The sequence below is a fragment of the Nanorana parkeri genome, unplaced genomic scaffold (genome assembly GCF_000935625.1).
Source record: "Nanorana parkeri isolate BGI_ZX_2015 unplaced genomic scaffold, ASM93562v1 scaffold811, whole genome shotgun sequence".
NCBI lineage: Eukaryota > Metazoa > Chordata > Amphibia > Anura > Dicroglossidae > Nanorana > Nanorana parkeri.
This window is the reverse complement of record NW_017307079.1, coordinates 278,810-285,651: the sequence shown is the minus strand read 5'-3', so window position 1 is coordinate 285,651 and position 6,842 is coordinate 278,810.

Here is a 6,842-nt window from a genome sequence, read left to right as displayed (position 1 = left end):
CATTGAGGAGGTTGATTACCCTTTACTGCTTGTCCTGGAGCTGTAACAGGTGAGAGGAAATCTCTCCAAAGTGAAGGGAAATCCCCTCTTAAAATGTCACCAGAACAGGCATCCCCATTGCATGACATGATTCCCCCTCTTTGGCTGTTCTGTGTGTGACACTACAACTATCAAGAACTGCTGACCACTCAGCTCACGGTCTTCTCCCTGCAGAGAGGGACTGTCAGTCACCACTCCCTGGTAGGGATTTCTCCTCTTTCTGTGCCTCCAGTGCTCCTTGGAGGGCCGGCCGGGGGAGGGGATGGTCACATTTCGCTCTAGAGAAGCGGAGCCAGCTGTCAATCAGGCAGCGCGGTGGATCCTGACAATATTGTCTGGATTTTTCCCAGCTGCAGCGAGACTGAGCTGTTGGCTTATAGTGGGCAATAGCCAGCTAGATGCTGACTTTGTTTTACAGGAGTACATTAGTAATTGTACTTCTGTGACCCAAAGGAGGGCTGAAGCCAAAAAAAAAAAAAAAAGTTTGGCTTTAGTTCTATTCTTTTAAGTTCTTTTCTGATTTCTCAATTCTTTCTGGTGGACAAATTTTAGCCAGGGTGGGCACCAATAGAAAACACTGCTTTTTCCTCTGGCATTTCTTATCCGGCGAACTCTTTTTCTGTGTAATCAATAATATTCCTGTCTGGCAGATGCATCAGCAGATATATTCTCAGACAAGGGTCACCTTATTTTCCTACTATGAATAACCCCAGTAGGGTTTTTTTTGTTTGCGAAGAACTAAGCATTGACTTTTTGATATGGGGCTGTTTGCCACTGCAAACCCAGTTTAATTTAATTTTTTTTTTTTTAAATCACATAGTGTGCCAGACCCTTATGCTAATGCTTACACTGTACCCCTCAAATTTATGCTATGGGCTTTATAAGCTTCATTCAACTTCCACCCTGGATTTACACATTTATCTGAATCTAATTAGAAACTTGTGTGAAACTAAGCTGGCCATACACCTATAGATTATCTGCAGATTTTCTATTGTGAGATGGAAAAAGTGCAACAGATTCCTCCAGCTACGCTAAACTGTGTGGATGGAGGAATCTTCCACTGGGCCAAGCTTCAGTATTATGCTAGTTGGCCCTGCTGGCTGTCAAGCTAACTGAACAATCTGATTGGATGCAGGTATTGTTCAGGTAGTTTCAGAGCCAGCGGGGCCGACTAACAAGATACTGAAGCTTGGCCCAGTGGGAGATTCTCCATCCACACAGTTTAGCGTAGATGGAGGAATCTGTTGCACTTTTTCCATCTGACCATAGAAAATCTGCAGATAATATATAGATGTATGGCCAGCTTTATGCTGGGCACACACCTTACAACCATTGCAAGACTTTTGTCTTGCGATGGTTGTAAGGTACTTAAAAAAACGTACGTACGATCTGCTTATCTTTGACAGGCAGATCGTACTTGCGATGATCGCAAGGTCGCGCCCCCCTGAGGGGCGGGCTTCCGATGACCGCAATGCCGAACGGTGGGTTTTCGAACATGTTCGTAAGTTAAAAGTCGTGCGACCTCACAGTAGTAGAGGTCGCACGGCTTCCACACACCTTACGATAATCGTACGATCGCGGGATTTCGTACGATTATCGCAAGGTGTGGTGTGGGGAACTTTTAGGATGAGATCTAAATGCTTAACCTGGTCCATAACCCTAAACTTCTTAATCATTACCTTAACCTAACACTAACTTAAATGTGCACCTTCCATGATAGAAAATGGAAGGCTCACTGTACTCTCGGTCCCCCACCTCCTAAACAGAAATGGTTAAAAAAAAATTCTGGCTTCTGAGGTGTGGGTAACGTTGCTATTCCCTAGTGCTTCCTCCCCAGAAAAGCTACAATGTGCTAAAGTGCATCTTTTTGTTGCAGGTTTTCAAGTGCCCAACTTTTTTAGGAGGCATCTTTGAGGCATGGTGGTATCCTCTATTGCTCCTGAAAGCAGCAGAAGCTGTGCCTGAAGCAAGAATATTTTAAGGGTGTTAGCAAGATTCCTAAGTTTGTTGCTGGGGGACGACAATACAGCATCTTCATGGCCAGTTCCCTTTCAACCTGTAAATATTCAGTCTCATCTTATGTGTAATAGTATTGGGCTACCCTATAGGTGGCCAACTCTGGCCCTCCAGCTGTTCTGGAAATACAAATCCCATGTGGCAGTGCAAGACTGACAGTTACAGTCATGACTCCCAGAGGCAGAAGTATGTTGGGATGTGTAGTTAAAGCACAGCTGGAGGGCCGGAGTTGGCAACCCCCGTGCAGCGACTGTCCCTTTAAAGCTCCTTGTTTTGCACCAAGACCTACAATGCTGCAATCCTGGCACTGAAAGAACTGGATCCGAATAGGCTATAGCTAAAAGCTGCATGTGCCTCCTAATCTACTCGGTGACACTACTGCAGTGCATACACATCTACATTTATTGCAAACTGATGCTGAGCGAAAGGGCCAGGCTTTCATCCCTGAGCTTTCTTGATTAAAAGTTGCCCAGCAGCCTAAATATTTCCCTCAGTACATGGTTACTTTAATAGTGGAGCAGTCTGCATTTTTGGCAAAATTGGAAGTGTGCTAGGGCTACAATTTGGAACTGAAGTACAAGCCAACATTTAAAGACTCCCTGGATGCACGAAAAACTGCAACCTAATGCCAGGTGAGTGCCTGGTCTTCAAGGACCACGTTAGTGTGTATGAGAGAGAGTGTGTGTGTTCTATAAGGCCTTCTGTAATTGATTCTTGATCTGCCTAGGTTTTAACCCTTTTCTTGCCACCAACGTAAGGCATATGACAGAACACAACCGCTTCCAGCTGACCAGCTCAGTATGTCTTACACCTGTGGTTTTCTCCCTCCCTTCTGCTTCAGTGACCATGAAATTATAACAGAAGGGTCCCCCTGATGGTCAGCTGTCAATTAATAGCTGTCATCATAATATGTGTGTGCCCCCCGCTGGCAGCCGGTTCCAAGGCACAGATCTGTGTGCCTTCCGATCGTCGCTGCTCTCCCCTGCTTGTATGGGCAGAGACAGCAGGGATTAGAAGGCACACAGTGCTTCAGCCAGAGGAGGAGTGGTGACAGTATGTGAACAGGGAGAAGACAGAGCTTCGTTGTCAGGATGGAGAGTGGTGGTGCTGGGCGGAGCTTCAGGATAGAGAGCGGAAGATCAGCAATTATGTGAAATATTTGCTGATCCTGTACTAGGCTGAGCAGTTATTCAGATACTATATGAATCAATGTATATAGAGTTTGGGAACTAATTATGGCGTTAAGGTGATACCACACCCCAAGCAAAGTATATAATGTTAAAACATGCGAGGGCTTTTTAGGTATCAAGAACACCATTGATGGTCAGTACAAAAAACATTTATTAAAACTACATCTTTATTAGTACAAAGTTATAAATGAGTTTACATAGTTAATTACACAAACTGATCCTTCCTTCAAATCTAGCATACACTCATGACCTCCCATATAGAAGTACCACCAATGTTGATTATTTGTCCAATGACCATAAAAAGTCTAATTAATGCCATATTATCGTGATGTCATGGTATCAAGGGGTGCCAATACTCCTCAACGCATTTCACACTCAATATAGGAGCTTCAGAAGGAAGGAAGAGGATGCTCTACATAAATAAGTATTCATGAAGGTGAGTACTACATTATAACATAATGTGTATCATAATTACATATATTGGAATAGTTATGAAAAATGTCACTACATGAATATCTAATGACCTGCTACATTGGTGTGACCTCGTGAAGGAAGAAAAGATGTCTATAAAAACCAGAGGGATGATCCCCGCAATGTCAGCTGGTGGGACTAGCTAAACGGCCATTTGGAGGGGAGAGCTCAAGGACATAGGGGCCCTAAAATGTCTTAAATACAATGCCTTCGTTACTAATAGGCAACAGTTTATCCATTCCAAAAAGCGGCAATGTGAACAATCTAAAAGCCACAAAGAGGGGCCCATTTCCCACTGTATTTTACTTTGTCTTTGAGTAATGCTATTGTCTCCACGGAAGCTAGCTGGCGGCATCGCTTCCAAACACCATGTGTATCTCCTTAAATATGGCTGATGGTGTTTGTAGCTCTCGCGTGCGCTGGCCACATGGGTGTATCTACTGCAAGGCAAACTAGGCATTTGCCTAGGGCGGCACTTTCCAGGGGGGCGCCAAAAAATGCTGCCCCCAAGCCAGTCAGATGGACCTGGTGCTTCTTTTACTGGGGGACCAATGTGTCAACCTATGCCGCCTACACCTACATATATGCGGGTTGCAGCTCCTTCCTCTTCCTGGTCAACATGCTGTGCAATGTATTGGTGTGTGTGACTTTCATCCGGATGCACTGGAAGTTCATGTGCCGGACCACCATGGGAAACCGTCACCCAAATCTCTGACTTCAGGCAGCGGAGGAGCTTCCTCAGGACATCAGGGCTGAAATCCAGATGGTCATCGTGCTCATTGGAACCTCCGTGGTGGTGAGTCCGGGGAAGTGCAGCCCATAGAGGGCCCAGCATATTAAGACAGAAGATCGGTGTTGCAGCTGCATAACTAGAGACTAGCACACAATGGCAGCGCAGGAGAGAATGGTTATTGTAGCTGCAGAACTAGGGAGCCCATCAAGCCAAGAGTGGAGAAGTAGGCTATTGCAAAGGTAGAACTAGAGTGTCACGCTACGTTGATAGCGCAACCTGTCAGAATCTAGATACACTGTGCGCGCTGCATCACGCCACTGACAGGTTATGCAAAATGTCTTAAACAGGAATGGGTGGGACTAATTTAAATTAGGGATGGGGGGGGTGCTCGGGTTTAGTCTTGCCTAGGGCAGCACAAAACTAAAATACACCACTGGCTGGCCACATGATACTTGCCTTTCCGGCCGCCAATGCGCTTGCACAAAAAGTTGTGTAATGCGCATTGGCTTAGGTTGGGGATCTGAGTGGAAATGAACAGCTACAGAGATGCACATTACCCTCAATCAGGGCAAATTTTAATATGACATAAAAGTCCTACATTGCACTCACATTAGTAGGTTAGGAGAAAGCCTACACAACACCCATAGTGCTTCAGACCTCTACCTCGCTCTATGCCAGGGGTAGCCGTTCAGCTGCTGAGGAACTACATGTCCCATGAGGCATTGCAAGACACTGACAGCCACAGGCATGACTTCCAGAGACAGGTGCATGTTGGGATTGGTAGTTTCAGCACAGCTGGAGGGCCGCAGTTTAGCCAGCCCTGCTCTAAGCCTTCCGCAGGCCACCAAGAAAGAGGTCTGTAGCACTGCCACCGGTGTCGTGCACGCTTTCCCTTACACTTAAAATGTGTGTATAATGTTGGCCTTTTATACCATATTAAAGTGTCCACTTACTACACTGTGTCAGGGCGCTAAATTCAAAAGATGGAAGTTCCACTACACACGTTTAGTTCTGAATAATGGCTGTGGGGGGCAAACTGTGGAGATGATTAAACATTGTAAAAATAGGTTACAAGTAATGCACTCTTCAGTAAAATGTGTGTGTAGAAAACTCAGAAACTGCGGTTTGTTGTCTGGGCTAATTTTATAAAAGTCCCTCATAGTTGGCTTGTGGGGGTGATGGTGAGGGTCGCAGTTTGTCCGGCAAGGCAAAAACAGACAAGATGTGGGGACTTGATGAGAAATCAGAAGTCACATGAGAGAAAGGCTGTTTGTGGCCTTCTCTCCTCCCACTGACACCATCAGACAGTTCCTAGCCTGCAGTATAGTCCTGGTTACCATAGCAACAGTGACTGCTACTGACAGAACAGGAGTAGCCCAACACTTGAAAAACATGTAAGAGAAATGGAGGCACATACAAAGCATAATGTACAGCCACTGTCACCTCCCTTTTCTTCCAGATACTAATAATTTGACTAAATTATATCATAATAAAACCATTTTTATAAGGCAGCCTTTCTCAACCAGGGTGCCTCCAGGTTTCCTCAGGGGTGCCTTGAAATTTTCACACAGTGTCCTGCCTCCAATGTGAAGGGGGCTCCTGATGTGATAGGCGGTGGGGCCCCTGATGTGAAAGAGGGGGACTCTGATATGAAAGAAGTTTACTTCTGATGTGAAGGGGGGCTCCTGATGTAAGGAGGGAATGTGAAAGGGGGAATGCTATTTTTTGTGTTTTTGCATGGGTTCCCCCTTTAAAAACCATATCAGACAACAATCTTGGATAAGGGTCTGGTATGGATTATTTATTAAAATGATTTTTTACATTTTAGAAAGGTCTGCCTGAAGATTTTTCATATTTTTAAAGGGTGCCGTGGCCAAAAAACACTGAGAAACACTGCCCTAAGGGCCCGCATTGCGGTGACATGCGTTTTTGCTTTGTGGTACAATTAATTCTGAGCAATGGCCCTGAGTGGTGTGATGGGGCCCCTATGGAGAATGTGTCAGGCTAAGTAGGTCTTGTGAACAATTTAAGTGAATGAGCTAGACTGGCGTAATACAAATCTTTATCTCTTTTTATAAGGCCACTGTATGTAAGTTGCACACATTTTATATCATGGCGTTGGTAAAAAAAAATAATAATGCTTGACAAATACATCAAGATTTCAGCTCTTTTAGTGTCTATCTATCCTATCTATCTATCTATCTATCTATCTATCTATCTATCTATCTATCTATCTATCTATCTATCTATCTATCTATCTATCTGTGTGTCTATGTATCTGTCTGTGGAAGTGAATATTTGCTATCAGCATCTGGTATCATGTATAGTATTTGCTCACAGTGTATGTTTTCACCTGTATACTTATCTTTGCCCATTTAAAAATATTGCAGAAA